We start from the raw sequence: 19,139 nt of genomic DNA, 5'->3' as shown, positions 1-19,139 counted from the left end.
TCGTCTCCTTCTCAAAACCCATTGGATGAGAAAGCCAGAAGTCCCGCCTCTCTTACCTTCTCCTCCAATGGGTTTTGAGAAGGAGACGAGGAGCGAGCAGAGAGGACGCGAGGAGTATGTTTTGAATTGAGTTCTTCACAGTCTCCAGACTCGACCAGCTGAAATTGCATTGTAATACATTGAGCTTCTGAGACGGAGCTGTGTTGGAATTTGCTTGTGTAGATCAGTTTGTTGTTTACGTTGAATATCCAGAGACTATCGGATCTATATCTATACATGTTGTATACGTTTCGGAATTGTGTCATTTGGAGAATCATGGACCGTGAGTGGAGAAGCGATTGGGTTTTAATTCTCGTCAGCGTATATTCTCTCAGTCTCACCTCTTGTCGGAGAGCGTTTGACTGAGCCGATCAAGCTATAGGCTGGAGCGGGTTTATTCGTTTCTGCATCAAGTCAAGGTCTTTTCACTCGTTCGGTGAATAGTTAACTAAAGCGAAATTATTTGTATTAAATAGCCGAAGATTTGTAATTCAAATAGCCCGAGGTTTCTTTCAACTCCTACGTTCAGGAGCTGTCCAGCTTGACCGTCAGACTGACCAGTACTCAGTTGTCCAGAAAAATGGAGGCTGTTATTGAGAAAGAATGCAGTGCACTGGGGGGACTTTTCCAAAGTGTGATAGGCGACATGAAAGTAAGTCAAACCTATCCGTTCTGAATAATTTTGTTTATAACAGTGTACATTAGATAGATAGCTAATAGCTACTTGTCTAACTCCATATGAACTCATTCAGTAACCTGTTCTGTAGGAATGGCCACTAAGGTTAGCTAGCTAAGTAGATAACGTTAGCTGGCTGTCAGTGTTTTTGACAGTTGCTTCAGATAATGACAAGGCATGCCTCATCATCATGTCATGACTAGCTGCTTGCTTGCTCTTCAGGCCAAACTGCGAGCTATGAAGCCTATTGACCGACGTTTATGGAGTCAAACAAAAATACTAGAATGGGGTTATACATGGCTGAGGCTTGGGTGTTTTCTTCCAGTGTCAAATGCAGTGTTATGCTATAAAATCTATATGTTTCACCTCTGAATCTATTGTTGCTGTGGGTATCTAGGTTATTGTTCAGCAGGGGGTCTCTGCCTTCAAGGCTCTTGAAATATTCATCTGGCTGCTGATGCAAAGGAGCTGTGTGTGTTTGTATGGGTGTGTGTTTCACTCTCTCTCTCTCTCTCTCTCTTTCTCTCTCTCTCTTTCTCTCCTCTCTCTCTCTTTCTTCTCTCTTCTCTCTTTCTCTCTCTCTCCCTCTCTCTCCTCTCTCTTTCTCTCCTCTCTCTTTCTCTCCTCTGTCTCTCTCTCTCCTCTCTCTTTCTCTCCTCTCTCTCTCCTCTCTCTTTCTCTCCTCTCTCTTTCTCTCCTCTCTCTCTCCCTCTCTCCTCTCTCTCTCCTCTCTCTTTCTCTCCTCTGTCTCTCTCTCTCTCCTCTCTCTTTCTCTCCTCTCTCTCTCTTTCTCTCTTTCTCTCTCTCTCCTCTCTCTTTCTCTCTCTCTCCTCTCTCCTCTCTCTCTCTCTCTCTCTCTCTCTCCTCTCTCTTTCTCTCCTCTCTCTCTCTCTCTCTCTCTCTCTCTCTCTCTCTCTCTCTCCTGTGTTATGGCGGTATAGTGTTACACAGGGGGACATTCCTAAGGTCACTAATGCTACAAATCATTATCAGACACAGCATCCTTACTTACTTTCTCCTCAGCCTCCCGGATGGCAGCATAGTCTGAGTATTACACTACTCAAATCAAATCACATTTTATTGGTCACATACACGTGGTTAGCAGATGTTATTGTGGGTGTAGCGAAATGCTTGCTCTTCTAGCTCCGACAGTGCAGTAATATCTAACAAGTAATATCTAACACTTTCACAACATATACCCAAAATACATGTACATCTAAGTAAGGAATGGATTAAGAATATATATACATATATGTCAGGGCGGCATTGGACTAAGATACAGTGGCATAGTATACAGTACAGCATATACATATGAGATGGGGGATGCAGTATTTACAAACAATTAAAGTGACTAAGATACCGTAGAATAGTATAGAGTACAGTTTACACATATGAGATGAGTAATGCAAGATACGGAGACATTATTAAAGTGGCTAGTGTTTCATTTCCTTAAAGTGGCCAGTGATTCCTCATCTATTCTCTATAGGCAGCAGCCTCTGCTGTGCTGGAGATGGCTGTTTAACAGTCAGTGGTGTAGTATAGAATATAATACAGTATATACATATGAAATGGGTGATGCAATATGTAAACACAATTTAAAAGTGACTAAGATACCGTAGAATAGTGTGGAGTACAGTTTATACATATGAGATGAGTGATGCAATATGTAAACACAATTTAAAAGTGACTAAGATACCGTAGAATAGTGTGGAGTACAGTTTATACATATGAGATGAGTGATGCAATATGTAAACACAATGTAAATAGTGACTAAGATACCGTAGAATAGTGTGGAGTACAGTTTATACATATGAGATGAGTGATGCAATATGTAAACACAATGTAAATAGTGACTAAGATACCGTAGAATAGTGTGGAGTACAGTTTATACATATGAGATGGGTGATGCAATATGTAAACACAATTTAATAGTGACTAAGATACCGTAGAATAGTGTGGAGTACAGTTTATACATATGAGATGGGTGATGGTAGATACGGAACATTAGTAAAGTGTCTAGTGATCCATTTCTAAAAGTGGCCAGTGATTCTAATCTATGTCTATAGGCAGCTGCCTCTGATGTGCTAGTGAAGCGTGGATTGAAACGTGGATTCTGATTGGTCAGTGCAGCGTTGAATAGTCCTCACCACAGGACTGTTTGAGTTTCTAACTATAGGAGGGGAGGAGCAAGATGGAATCGTGGTCAGATTTGCCGAATGGAACGCGGGGGAGGGCCCTCCGTTACCGTGTGTCCGTTACCGTTTGTCCGTTACCGTGTGATTGTTACTGTGTGTCCATTACCGTGTGTCCGTTACCGTGTGATTGTTACTGTGTGTCCATTACTGTGTGTTCATTACTGTGTGTTCGTTACTGTGTGTCCATTACCGTGTGTCCGTTACCGTGTGATTGTTACTGTGTGTCCATTACTGTGTGTTCATTACTGTGTGTTCGTTACTGTGTGTCCATTACCGTGTGTCCGTTACCGTGTGATTGTTACTGTGTGTCCATTATTGTGTGTTCATTACCGTGTGATCGTTACCGTGTGATCGTTACCGTGTGATCGTTACCGTGTGTTCGTTACCGTGTGTCCGTTACCGTGTGTCCGTTACCGTGTGATTGTTACTGTGTGTCCATTATTGTGTGTTCATTACCGTGTGTTCGTTACCGTGTGATCGTTACCGTGTGTTCGTTACCGTGTGTTCATTACCGTGTGTTCTTTACCGTGTGTTCGTTACCGTGTGTCCGTTACCGTGTGTTCGTTACCGTGTGATCGTTACCGTGTGTTCGTTACCGTGTGTTCTTTACCGTGTGTTCATTACCGTGTGTTCTTTACCGTGTGTTCATTACCGTGTGTTCTTTACCGTGTGTTCGTTACCGTGTGATCGTTACCGTGTGTCCGTTACCGCGTGTCCGTTACCGCGTGTCCGTTACCGTGTGTCCGTTACCGTGTGTTCTTTACCGTGTGTTCGTTACCGTGTGTTCGTTACCGTGTGTTCGTTACCGTGTGTCCGTTACCGTGTGTTCGTTACCGTGTGTCCGTTACCGTGTGTTCGTTACCGTGTGATCGTTACCGTGTGATCGTTACCGTGTGTCCGTTACCGTGTGATCGTTACCGTGTGTTCGTTACCGTGTGTCCGTTACCGTGTGTCCGTTACCGTGTGTTCGTTACCGTGTGATCGTTACCGTGTGTCCGTTACCGTGTGTTCGTTACCGTGTGTTCGTTACCGTGTGTTCGTTACCGTGTGTTCGTTACCGTGTGTTCTTTACCGTGTGTTCGTTACCGTGTGTTCGTTACCGTGTGTTCGTTACCGTGTGTTCGTTACCGTGTGTTCGTTACCGTGTGTTCATTACCGTGTGTTCATTACCGTGTGTTCATTACCGTGTGTTCTTTACCGTGTGTTCTTTACCGTGTGTCCGTTACCGTGTGATCGTTACCGTGTGTTCGTTACCGTGTGTTCGTTACCGTGTGTTCTTTACCGTGTGTTCGCTACCGTGTGTTCGTTACCGTGTGATCGTTACCGTGTGATCGTTACCGTGTGTCCGTTACCGTGTGTTCTTTACCGTGTGATCGTTACCGTGTGTCCGTTACCGTGTGTTCGTTACCGTGTGTTCGTTACCGTGTGTTCGTTACCGTGTGTTCGTTACCGTGTGTTCGTTACCGTGTGATCGTTACCGTGTGTTCTTTACCGTGTGTTCATTACCGTGTGATCGTTACCGTGTGTTCGTTACCGTGTGTTCGTTACCGTGTGTTCGTTACCGTGTGTTCTTTACGTGTGTTCGTTACCGTGTGTTCGTTACCGTGTGATCGTTACCGTGTGTTCGTTACCGTGTGATCGTTACCGTGTGATCGTTACCGTGTGTTCGTTACCGTGTGTTCGTTACCGTGTGTTCGTTACTGTGTGTTCACAAAATATAGTCAATATAAAGTCTAATAGGTTAGTCCATCATCACTTTGATGAGCAGGTCTGGCTTGGAAAATAGCTATTTTTACCTCAATGGGAATAGCTGGTAAAATAAAGGTTTAAAAAAGTGTTTTTGGTGTGTGTGTGTTTTGTTTTCATGTTGTTCTGTGTTTCTGACAGATGTTGTGCTCAGCGAGAACAAGATGTTCTGATATTCCTGTACTTTGTGTTTGTTTCCACAGAACAGCTACCCCATCTGGGAAGACTTTATCAGCAAGGCTGGGAAACTACAATCTCAACTCAGGTGAGTCATCATTATTACCACAGGTAGACCCTCAACAAGACCACAGTCAGGACCATCTCATTATTACCACAGGTAGACCCTTAACAAGACCACAGTCAGGACCATCTCATTATTACCACAGGTAGACCCTTAACAAGACCACAGTCAGGACCATCTCATTATTACCACAGGTAGACCCTCATTATTACCACAGGTAGACCCTTAACAAGACCACAGTCAGGACCATCTCATTATTACCACAGGTAGACCCTTAACAAGACCACAGTCAGGACCATCTCATTATTACCACAGGTAGACCCTCATTATTACCACAGGTAGACCCTTAACAAGACCACAGTCAGGACCATCTCATTATTACCACAGGTAGACCCTTAACAAGACCACAGTCAGGACCATCTCATTATTACCACAGGTAGACCCTCATTATTACCACAGGTAGACCCTTAACAAGACCACAGTCAGGACCATCTCATTATTACCACAGGTAGACCCTCATTATTACCACAGGTAGACCCTTAACAAGACCACAGTCAGGACCATCTCATTATTACCACAGGTAGACCCTTAACAAGACCACAGTCAGGACCATCTCATTATTACCACAGGTAGACCCTTAACAAGACCACAGTCAGGACCATCTCATTATTACCACAGGTAGACCCTTAACAAGACCACAGTCAGGACCATCTCATTATTACCACAGGTAGACCCTCATTATTACCACAGGTAGACCCTCATTATTACCACAGGTAGACCCTCATTATTACCACAGGTAGACCCTCATTATTACCACAGGTAGACCCTCATTATTACCACAGGTAGACCCTTAACAAGACCACAGTCAGGACCATCTCATTATTACCACAGGTAGACCCTTAACAAGACCACAGTCAGGACCATCTCATTATTACCACAGGTAGACCCTCATTATTACCACAGGTAGACCCTCATTATTACCACAGGTAGACCCTCATTATTACCACAGGTAGACCCTCATTATTACCACAGGTAGACCCTCATTATTACCACAGGTAGACCCTTAACAAGACCACAGTCAGGACCATCTCATTATTACCACAGGTAGACCCTCATTATTACCACAGGTAGACCCTTAACAAGTGTCATGCTGTAGGATAAGTCCTAGAAAAGAGCTGTCTCCAACTGTCCGTCATTATTGGTTCCGCCCCAACCTCCAACCTCTACCCACCTGAGGTCTGTAATGTGTGGAATTGTAGGGCAGCTGTGGTTGAACTACTGTGTAGTTGCTAATAGTGTAGGTTCTAGGCCTAGTTCTACTCCATGGTTCTCTGTGCTTAGTCTGTTAGTCTGTTAGTCTGTGAGTCTGTGAGTCTGTGAGTCTGTTAGTCTGTGAGTCTGAGTGTTGAGGGGTAGCTGAAGGATTGTCTCACCTAGGCCTAAACCCCCTGACCCCCATACCAGACACGGAAGTGCAGGACTATGTGATCTTTGCTGTGTCTGGGTGGAATTGTATGGCAGCTGTGGCTGTAACAGGATGGATGTCCTCCCGAGTGGCGCAGCGGTCTGACACGGAACCCAAACCGGCTGCGCCCGTGCGCCATCATGCATAAATGTATTTTGTCCCCCCACACCAAACGCGATCACGACACGCAGGTTGAAATATCACAACAAACTCTGAACCAATTATATTAATTTGGAGACAGGTCAAAAAGCATTAAACATTTATGGCAATTTAGCTAGCTAGCTTGCACTTGCTAGCTAATTTGTTCTGGGATATAAACATTGAGTTGTTATTTTACCTGAAATGCACAAGGTCCTCTACTCCACCAATTAATCCACACATAAAACGGTCAACCGAATCGTTTCTAGTCATCTCTCCTCCTTCCAGGCTTTTTCTTCTCTTGACTTTATATTGCGATTGGCAATTTTCATAAACTAGGTGCATTACCGCTACTGACCTCGTCCATCTTCAGTCACCCACGTGGGTATAACCAATGAGGAGATTGCACGTGGGTACCTGCTTCTATAAACCAATGAGGAAATGGGAGAGGCAGGACTTGCAGCTCGATCTGCGTCAGAAATAGAACTGACTTCTATTTTAGCCCTTGGCAACGCAGAAGCTCATTCGCGCGCGCGAGCAGTGTGGGTGCAATAATTGAATATTATAGATTTCTAAATTTATTTTGCAGCGCACGCGCTGCGAGCGGTGTAGTCAGCCTGTTAGGCACTGCTTCGCTTGAGGCGTCACTACAGACCCGGGTTCGATCCCAGGCTGTGACGTGACCGGGAGACCCATGAGGCGGCGCACAATTGGCTTAGCGTCGTCCGGGTTAGGGAAGGGTTTGGCCGGCCGGGATTCCTTGTCCCATTGCGCTCTAGTGACTCCTTGTGGCTGGCTGGGCGCCTGCAAGCTGATTTCAGTCGCCAGCTGGACGGTGTTTCCTCTGACACGTTGGTATGGCTGGTTTCCGGGTTAAGGCGAGCAGTGTGTCAAGAAGCAGTGCGGCATGGCAGGGTCGTGTTTCGGAGGACGCACGGCTCTCAACCTTCGCCTCTTCCGAGTCCGTAGGGGAGTTGCAGCGATGGGACAAGACTGTAACTACCAATTTGTACCAGGAAATTGTGGAGAAAAAGGGGTAACAAGTACACACAAAAAACAAATGCATAAATAAATAAACAGGATGGATGGATGTCTCTAGATTGGAAAATAAGAAACTGTGTCAGATCTACTTCTCTGTGATCTCTGCTGGGTAGAATCACCCAGTCTACTACCTCTACCCACCTCTCTGGTGATCTCTGCTGGGTAGAATCACCCTGTCTAGCTACTACCTCTACCCACCTCTCTGGTGATCTCTGCTGGGTAGAATCACCCAGTCTAGCTACTACCTCTACCCACCTCTCTGGTGATCTCTGCTGGGTAGAATCACCCAGTCTACTACCTTTACCCATCTCTCTGGTGATCTCTGCTGGGTAGAATCACCCAGTCTACTACCTCTACCCACCTCTCTGGTGATCTCTGCTGGGTAGAATCACCCAGTCTACTACTTCTACCCACCTCTCTGTGATCTCTGCTGGGTAGAATCACCCAGTCTACTACCTCTACCCACCTCTCTGGTGATCTCTGCTGGGTAGAATCACCCAGTCTACTACTTCTACCCACCTCTCTGTGATCTCTGCTGGGTAGAATCACCCAGTCTACTACTTCTACCCACCTCTCTGTGATCTCTGCTGGGTAGAATCACCCAGTCTACTACTTCTACCCACCTCTCTGTGATCTCTGCTGGGTAGAATCACCCAGTCTACTACCTCTACCCACCTCTCTGGTGATCTCTGCTGGGTAGAATCACACAGTCTAGCTACTACCTCTACCCACCTCTCTGGTGATCTCTGCTGGGTAGAATTGGAGGACAGGCTGATTGGCAGCGTGTCTTACTCTGTAATAATGTTAGGGTCGGGTGAAGTGCTCTGTCATTTAGCTGTCCTCTTCCACACTGCCTTCTAGGAAATTATCTAATTATAGTTTTTAAATCCATCCGTTGCTTTTTTGTTGCAAAATAGGTTATTTTTACAACTTCCCCCGACATAATGTTTCAGAACATATTTGTTTATTTGTGTATTACTGTGTAATCACAATATGGGTCTGTCCCAAATGGCATCCTTTTCCCTATATAGTGCACAGTAGTATCCAACAGAGACTAACACAACCAGAGGTTTCCCCTGTAGTGGCTCTCCCTTTAAATAGAATGGAATGTGCTTGTGGGGAGTGTGCGTCTGTATGTCTTTGTGTGTGTGTGTGGGCGGGTGCATGTGTGTGTGTGTGTGTGTGTGTATTTTTCCGCCAGAGACTAGCAACACACCCTTGTGTGTAGTGGTTAGCTCCAACCCGCTACCACACAGTCTGTGGTAATACCATTACAGGTTGATAAGGACAGTGTTGTTCCTGGTCAAACGGATGTTAGTCATTTCATATCAGACGTAGAACTTTTGAGTTGATAAAGAATTCTGTTGTTCTGGGACAGACTCTACGTCCCAAATGGCACCCTATTCCCTATATAGGGCACTACTTTTGACCAGGGCCCATAAAAGTAGTGCCCTATATACAGTTGAAGTCGGAAGTTTACATAAACTTAGCTTGGAGTCATTAAAACTCGTTTTTCAACCACTCCACAAATTTATTGTAAACAAACTATAGTTTTGGCAAGTCGGTTAGGACATCTACTTTGTGCATGACACAAGTAATTTTTCCAACAATTGTTTACAGACAGATTATATAACTTATAATTCACTGTAACACAATTCCAGTGGGTCGGAAGTTTACATACACTAAGTTGACTGTGCCTTTATACAGCTTGGAAAATTCCAGAAAATTATGTCATGGCTTTAGAAGCTTCTGATAGGCTAATTGACATAATTTGAGTCAACTGGAGGTGTACCTGTGGATGTATTTCAAGGCCTACCTTCAAACTCAGTGCCTCTTTGCTTGACATCATGGGAAAATCAAAAGAAATTAGCCAAGACCTCAGAAAATAAAATTGTAGACCTCCACAAGTCTGGTTCATCCTTGGGAGCAATTTCCAAACGCCTGAAGGTACCACGTTCATCTGTACAAACAATAGTACGCAAGTATAAACACCATGGGACCACGCAGCCATCATACCGCTCAGGAAGGAGACGCGTTCTGTCTCCTAGAGATAAACTTACTTTTGTGCGAAAAGTGCAAATCAATCCCAGAACAACAGCAAAGGACCTTGTGAAGATGCTGAAGGAAACAGGTACAAAATTATCTATATCCACAGTAAAACGAGTCCTACAGCGACATAACCTGAAAGGCCGCTCGACAAGGAAGAAGCCACTGCTCCAAAACCACCATAAAAAAGCCAGACTACGGTTTGCAACTGCACATGGGGACAAAGATCATACTTTTTGGAGAAATGTCCTCTAGTCTGATGAAACAAAAATATAACAGTTTGGCCATAATGACCATCGTTATGTTTGGAGGAAAAAGGGGGAGGCTTGCAAGCCAAAGAACACCATCCCAAACGTGAAGCACGGGGGTGGCAGCATCATGTTGTGGGGGTGCTTTGCTGCAGGAGGGACTGGTGCACTTCACAAATTAGATGACATCATGAGGGAGGAAAATGATGTGGATATATTGAAGCAACATCTCAAGACATCAGTCAGGAAGTGAAAGCTTGGTCGCAAATGGGTCTTCCAAATGGACAATGGCGCCAAGCATACTTCCAAAGTTGTGGCAAAATGGCTTAAGGACAACAAAGTCAAGGTATTGGAGTGGCCATCACAAAGCCCTGACCTCAATCCCATAGAAAATGTGTGGGCAGAACTGAAAAAGCGTGTACGAGCAAGGAGGCCTACAAACCTGACTCAGAAACACCAGTTCTGTCAGGAGGAATGGGCCAAAATTCACCCGACGTATTGTGGGAAGCTTGTGGAAGGCTACCCACAACGTTTGACCCAAGTTAAACAATTTAAAGGCAATGCTACCAAGTACTAATTGAGTGTATGTAAACTTCTGACCCACTGGGAATGTGATGAAAAAAATAAAAGCTGAAATAAATCATTCTCTCTACTATTATTCTGACATTTCACATTCCTAAATATAGTCGTGATCCTAACTGACCTAAAACAGGGCATTTTTTACTCGGATTAAATGTCAGGAATTGTGAAAAACTGAGTTTAAATGTATTTGGCTAAGGTGTATGTAAACTTCCGTCTTCAATTGTAGGAAAGAGGGTGTCATTTGGGCCGTACATTCTGTAACAGGTCAGTCAATATGGCCACTTCTCCATGGCCTCTGTGTGGTCTGTAGTGTAGACTATGTTGTCCAACCACACTGATCTAGTGTGGGGCCCTGGTCAAAACAAGTGGACTATGTACGGGATAGGTTGTCATTTGGGACATAGTTGTACTTGAACGTATGTTTTATGACCATGCAAAGCTGCGTAAGCCCTCGGCACGCTAAGATGACACGCTGAAACAATGTTTTCAGATCTACGTCACCTACTGTCACTATGACTACAGGTATTGTTCTCAGTGTTCCAGAGGTGTGTTCCGTCTGTAGTGTGTTTGGATAGTACACGGTTTCTGGTTTTGCTTGCGTCACATAGCCTGGAGACTGATAGTACTCCCATCCCATGTAGATGTAATCCAAGACCAGTCAACAATCGTTTGTGTGTGTGTGTGTGTGTGTGTGTGTCACAGAGAAACTACTGCTGATATCCAAGACGACTAGTTAACAGCCCTGCCTACGTCTGACTAGCCCCGACCCTGAGATCTTAATCACGTGACGTACCTCAGAAGTCAAAGCACAGGGACTCTGATGAGATACCTAGATTTCAGACGGCTCCTTTCCACACACTGCAGCCAGACAAGACATTCCAAACATTTCAACAGCCTAGCCGTTCAGACTTATAGTTCTACTATGATGAAAAGCGGAAGGCTGTAGGCCCTATCTATCTCTGTTATCGCGGTCATTAAAGGCCATTACCAGAGATGTTAAAGCGAGGCCCGTGGCCAGACAGACAGAGAGGACCCACATTCTTCTTATCTTGTTGTGAACGAACATCAGCTAACAGTATAGGCCTAACAACACTTTAATAACTAGCAACCCCTGGCCTTTTCCCTTGAAACAACAGTAGATCTCAGAGATAGCTAACGGCTTCAACCAGGCCCAACAGTATTTGCGTCCCAAATGGCACCCTATTCCCTAAAGTGCTCTACATTTGTATCGTACTGCACCATAGGGAATAAGGGGTGTCGTTTGGGACGCTGCCCATGGCTAATCATGTGCCCGGTCGGTGGGTCGGTACATGTGTGTTCACTTCAGTTAAGGGTAGTTTAAATGAGGGCCAAAGCGTGACCAGCTGGATTCTGCTTCTGTTTCCAGGGCGACCGTGGTTGCAGCTGCAGCCTTCCTGGATGCCTTTCAGAAAGTGGCTGACCTGGCCACCAACACACGAGGTAGGACCATGTACCCGTCCTGGGGTGGGGGGGGGGCACCAACACACGAGGTAGGACCATGTACCCGTCCTGGGGTGGGGGGGGGGCCACCAACACACGAGGTAGGACCATGTACCCGTCCTGGGGTGGGGGGGGGGCCACCAACACACGAGGTAGGACCATGTACCCGTCCTGGGGTGGGGGGGGGGCACCAACACACGAGGTAGGACCATGTACCCGTCCTGGGGTGGGGGGGGGGCACCAACACACGAGGTAGGACCATGTACCCGTCCTGGGGTGGGGGGGGGGGGCACCAACACACGAGGTAGGACCATGTACCCGTCCTGGGGTGGGGGGGGGGGGCACCAACACACGAGGTAGGACCATGTACCCGTCCTGGGGTGGGGGGGGGGCACCAACACACGAGGTAGGACCATGTACCCGTCCTGGGGTGGGGGGGGGGGCACCAACACACGAGGTAGGACCATGTACCCGTCCTGGGGTGGGGGGGGGGGCACCAACACACGAGGTAGGACCATGTACCCGTCCTGGGGTGGGGGGGGGGCACCAACACACGAGGTAGGACCATGTACCCGTCCTGGGGTGGGGGGGGGGGGGGGGGGGGGGGGGGGGAGCCTGTGGGGGTATGAGGTGCAGGAGGTCTTCAACATAGGCAGTCATACAGTCCCATAGACAATGGGAGCAGAATCGGCGGAATTAGGAAGTCTGTTCTACTGTTCTGTTGTCCTGTTGTTCATGCTGAACGTCCTGGGATGGAATCCTGTGTGAAGTTGAACATCCTGGCTGAGGTGGATTTACTAGGTTATAGTTAGCCCACTACAACATGTGGTAATTAGTAGACTATAGTTAGCCCACTACAACATGTGGTAATTATTAGACTATAGTTAGCCCACTACAACATGTGGTAATTATTAGACTATAGTTAGCCCACTACAACATGTGGTAATTATTAGACTATAGTTAGCCCACTACAACATGTGGTAATTATTAGACTATAGTTAGCCCACTACAACATGTGGTAATTATTAGACTATAGTTAGCCCACTACAACATGTGGTAATTATTAGACTATAGTTAGCCCACTACACTACAACATGTGGTAATTATTAGACTATAGTTAGCCCACTACAACATGTGGTAATTAGTAGACTATAGTTAGCCCACTACAACATGTGGTAATTATTAGACTATAGTTAGCCCACTACACTACAACATGTGGTAATTATTAGACTATAGTTAGCCCACTACACTACAACATGTGGTAATTATTAGACTATAGTTAGCCCACTACAACATGTGGTAATTAGTAGACTATAGTTAGCCCACTACAACATGTGGTAATTAGTAGACTATAGTTAGCCCACTACAACATGTGGTAATTAGTAGACTATAGTTAGCCCACTACACTACAACATGTGGTAATTAGTAGACTATAGTTAGCCCACTACAACATGTGGTAATTAGTAGACTATAGTTAGCCCACTACAACATGTGGTAATTATTAGACTATAGTTAGCCCACTACACTACAACATGTGGTAATTATTAGACTATAGTTAGCCCACTACAACATGTGGTAATTAGTAGACTATAGTTAGCCCACTACAACATGTGGTAATTATTAGACTATAGTTAGCCCACTACAACATGTGGTAATTATTAGACTATAGTTAGCCCACTACAACATGTGGTAATTATTAGACTATAGTTAGCCCACTACAACATGTGGTAATTATTAGACTATAGTTAGCCCACTACAACATGTGGTAATTATTAGACTATAGTTAGCCCACTACAACATGTGGTAATTATTAGACTATAGTTAGCCCACTACAACATGTGGTAATTATTAGACTATAGTTAGCCCACTACAACATGTGGTAATTAGTAGACTATAGTTAGCCCACTACAACATGTGGTAATTATTAGACTATAGTTAGCCCACTACAACATGTGGTAATTATTAGACTATAGTTAGCCCACTACAACATGTGGTAATTATTAGACTATAGTTAGCCCACTACAACATGTGGTAATTATTAGACTATAGTTAGCCCACTACAACATGTGGTAATTATTAGACTATAGTTAGCCCACTACAACATGTGGTAATTATTAGACTATAGTTAGATCACTACAACATGTGGTAATTATTAGACTATAGTTAGATCACTACAACATGTGGTAATTATTAGACTATAGTTAGCCCACTACAACATGTGGTAATTATTAGACTATAGTTAGCCCACTACACTACAACATGTGGTCATTATTAGACTATAGTTAGCCCACTACATCCTGTGGTCATTATTAGACTATAGTTAGCCCACTACAACATGTGGTAATTATTAGACTATAGTTAGATCACTACAACATGTGGTAATTATTAGACTATAGTTAGCCCACTACAACATGTGGTAATTATTAGACTATAGTTAGCCCACTACAACATGTGGTAATTATTAGACTATAGTTAGCCCACTACACTACAACATGTGGTCATTATTAGACTATAGTTAGCCCACTACATCCTGTGGTCATTATTAGACTATAGTTAGCCCACTACAACATGTGGTAATTATTAGACTATAGTTAGATCACTACAACATGTGGTAATTATTAGACTATAGTTAGCCCACTACAACATGTGGTAATTATTAGACTATAGTTAGATCACTACAACATGTGGTAATTATTAGACTATAGTTAGCCCACTACAACATGTGGTAATTATTAGACTATAGTTAGCCCACTACAACATGTGGTAATTATTAGACTATAGTTAGCCCACTACAACATGTGGTAATTAGTAGACTATAGTTAGCCCACTACAACATGTGGTAATTATTAGACTATAGTTAGCCCACTACAACATGTGGTAATTATTAGACTATAGTTAGATCACTACAACATGTGGTAATTATTAGACTATAGTTAGCCCACTACAACATGTGGTAATTATTAGACTATAGTTAGATCACTACAACATGTGGTAATTATTAGACTATAGTTAGCCCACTACAACATGTGGTAATTATTAGACTATAGTTAGCCCACTACAACATGTGGTAATTATTAGACTATAGTTAGCCCACTACAACATGTGGTAATTAGTAGACTATAGTTAGCCCACTACAACATGTGGTAATTATTAGACTATAGTTAGCCCACTACAACATGTGGTAATTATTAGACTATAGTTAGCCCACTACAACATGTGGTAATTATTAGACTATAGTTAGCCCACTACAACATGTGGTAATTATTAGACTATAGTTAGCCCACTACAACATGTGGTAATTATTAGACTATAGTTAGCCCACTACACTACAACATGTGGTCATTATTAGACTATAGTTAGCCCACTACATCCTGTGGTCATTATTAGACTATAGTTAGCCCACTACAACATGTGGTAATTATTAGACTATAGTTAGATCACTACAACATGTGGTAATTATTAGACTATAGTTAGCCCACTACAACATGTGGTAATTATTAGACTATAGTTAGCCCACTACAACATGTGGTAATTATTAGACTATAGTTAGCCCACTACACTACAACATGTGGTCATTATTAGACTATAGTTAGCCCACTACATCCTGTGGTCATTATTAGACTATAGTTAGCCCACTACAACATGTGGTAATTATTAGACTATAGTTAGATCACTACAACATGTGGTAATTATTAGACTATAGTTAGCCCACTACAACATGTGGTTATTAGTAGACTATAGTTAGCCCACTACAACATGTGGTAATTAGTAGACTATAGTTAGCCCACTACAACATGTGGTAATTATTAGACTATAGTTAGCCCACTACAACATGTGGTTATTAGTAGACTATAGTTAGCCCACTACAACATGTGGTAATTATTAGACTATAGTTAGCCCACTACAACATGTGGTAATTATTAGACTATAGTTAGCCCACTACAACATGTGGTAATTATTAGACTATAGTTAGCCCACTACAACATGTGGTAATTATTAGACTATAGTTAGCCCACTACACTACAACATGTGGTAATTATTAGACTATAGTTAGCCCACTACAACATGTGGTCATTATTAGACTATAGTTAGCCCACTACACTACAACATGTGGTCATTATTAGACTATAGTTAGCCCACTACAACATGTGGTCATTATTAGACTATAGTTAGCCCACTACACTACAACATGTGGTCATTATTAGACTATAGTTAGCCCACTACACTACAACATGTGGTAATTATTAGACTATAGTTAGCCCACTACAACATGTGGTAATTATTAGACTATAGTTAGCCCACTACATCATGTGGTCATTATTAGACTATAGTTAGCCCACTACAACATGTGGTAATTATTAGACTATAGTTAGCCCACTACACTACAACATGTGGTCATTATTAGACTATAGTTAGCCCACTACAACATGTGGTAATTATTAGACTATAGTTAGCCCACTACACTACAACATGTGGTAATTATTAGACTATAGTTAGCCCACTACACTACAACATGTGGTAATTATTAGACTAAAGTTAGATCACTACAACATGTGGTAATTATTAGACTATAGTTAGCCCACTACAACATGTGGTAATTATTAGACTATAGTTAGCCCACTACAACATGTGGTAATTAGTAGACTATAGTTAGCCCACTACAACATGTGGTAATTAGTAGACTATAGTTAGCCCACTACAACATGTGGTAATTATTAGACTATAGTTAGCCCACTACAACATGTGGTGATTATTAGACTATAGTTAGCCCACTACAACATGTGGTGATTATTAGACTATAGTTAGCCCACTACAACATGTGGTAATTATTAGACTATAGTTAGCCCACTACAACATGTGGTAATTATTAGACTATAGTTAGCCCACTACAACATGTGGTAATTAGTAGACTATAGTTAGCCCACTACAACATGTGGTAATTATTAGACTATAGTTAGCCCACTACAACATGTGGTAATTATTAGACTATAGTTAGCCCACTACAACATGTGGTAATTATTAGACTATAGTTAGCCCACTACAACATGTGGTAATTATTAGACTATAGTTAGCCCACTACAACATGTGGTAATTATTAGACTATAGTTAGCCCACTACAACATGTGGTAATTATTAGACTATAGTTAGCCCACTACAACATGTGGTAATTATTAGACTATAGTTAGCCCACTACAACATGTGGTAATTATTAGACTATAGTTAGCCCACTACAACATGTGGTAATTATTAGACTATAGTTAGCCCACTAGACTACAACATGTGGTAATTATTAGACTATAGTTAGCCCACTACAACATGTGGTAATTATTAGACTATAGTTAGCCCACTACAACATGTGGTAATTATTAGGCTATAGTTAGCCCACTACAACATGTGGTAATTAGTAGACTATAGTTAGCCCACTACAACATGTGGTAATTAGTAGACTATAGTTAGCCCACTACAACATGTGGTAATTATTAGGCTATAGTTAGCCCACTACAACATGTGGTAATTAGTAGACTATAGTTAGCCCACTACAACATGTGGTAATTATTAGACTATAGTTAGCCCACTACAACATGTGGTAATTATTAGACTATAGTTAGCCCACTACACTACAACATGTGGTAATTATTAGACTATAGTTAGCCCACTACAACATGTGGTAATTATTAGACTATAGTTAGCCCACTACACTACAACATGTGGTAATTATTAGACTATAGTTAGCCCACTACAACATGTGGTAATTATTAGACTATAGTTAGCCCACTACAACATGTGGTAATTATTAGACTATAGTTAGCCCACTACAACATGTGGTAATTAGTAGACTATAGTTAGCCCACTACAACATGTGGTAATTAGTAGACTATAGTTAGCCCACTACAACATGTGGTTATTATTAGACTATAGTTAGCCCACTACAACATGTGGTAATTATTAGACTATAGTTAGCCCACTACAACATGTGGTAATTAGTAGACTATAGTTAGCCCACTACAACATGTGGTAATTAGTAGACTATAGTTAGCCCACTACAACATGTGGTAATTAGTAGACTATAGTTAGCCCACTACAACATGTGGTAATTAGTAGACTATAGTTAGCCCACTACAACATGTGGTAATTATTAGACTATAGTTAGCCCACTACAACATGTGGTAATTATTAGACTATAGTTAGCCCACTACAACATGTGGTAATTATTAGACTATAGTTAGCCCACTACAACATGTGGTAATTATTAGACTATAGTTAGCCCACTACACTACAACATGTGGTCATTATTAGACTATAGTTAGCCCACTACATCCTGTGGTCATTATTAGACTATAGTTAGCCCACTACAACATGTGGTAATTATTAGACTATAGTTAGATCACTACAACATGTGGTAATTATTAGACTATAGTTAGCCCACTACAACATGTGGTTATTAGTAGACTATAGTTAGCCCACTACAACATGTGGTAATTATTAGACTATAGTTAGCCCACTACAACATGTGGTAATTATTAGACTATAGTTAGCCCACTACAACATGTGGTAATTATTAGACTATAGTTAGCCCACTACAACATGTGGTAATTATTAGACTATAGTTAGCCCACTACAACATGTGGTAATTAGTAGACTATAGTTAGCCCACTACAACATGTGGTTATTAGTAGACTATAGTTAGCCCACTACAACATGTGGTAATTATTAGACTATAGTTAGATCACTACAACATGTGGTAATTAGTAGACTATAGTTAGCCCACTACAACATGTGGTAATTAGTAGACTATAGTTAGCCCACTACAACATGTGGTAATTAGTAGACTATAGTTAGCCCACTACAACATGTGGTAATTATTAGACTATAGTTAGCCCACTACAACATGTGGTAATTATTAGACTATAGTTAGCCCACTACAACATGTGGTAATTAGTAGACTATAGTTAGCCCACTACAACATGTGGTAATTAGTAGACTATAGTTAGCCCACTACAACATGTGGTAATTATTAGACTATAGTTAGCCCACTACAACATGTGGTAATTATTAGACTATAGTTAGCCCACTACAACATGTGGTAATTAGTAGACTATAGTTAGCCCACTACAACATGTGGTAATTATTAGACTATAGTTAGCCCACTAGACTACAACATGTGGTAATTATTAGACTATAGTTAGCCCACTACAACATGTGGTAATTATTAGACTATAGTTAGCCACTACACTACAACATGTGGTAATTATTAGACTAT

At 42.4% G+C, this 19,139-nt stretch overlaps 1 long non-coding RNA gene across 1 annotated transcript; it reads left to right on the top strand.

Moving 5' to 3' along the window:
• Window positions 1-107: 107 nt before the first annotated feature.
• Window positions 108-11,897, top strand: LOC120035687. The gene is made up of 3 exons (XR_005474260.1): window positions 108-691; window positions 4,860-4,921; window positions 11,805-11,897. It is a non-coding gene; the product is annotated as an uncharacterized LOC120035687 (long non-coding RNA).
• Window positions 11,898-19,139: the final 7,242 nt, after the last annotated feature.

The sequence above is a fragment of the Salvelinus namaycush genome, unplaced genomic scaffold (assembly GCF_016432855.1).
Source record: "Salvelinus namaycush isolate Seneca unplaced genomic scaffold, SaNama_1.0 Scaffold1093, whole genome shotgun sequence".
Taxonomy (NCBI): Eukaryota; Metazoa; Chordata; class Actinopteri; order Salmoniformes; family Salmonidae; genus Salvelinus; species Salvelinus namaycush.
The sequence above is the reverse complement of the archived record's forward strand: the minus strand, read 5'-3'. Positions and strand labels throughout refer to the sequence as shown.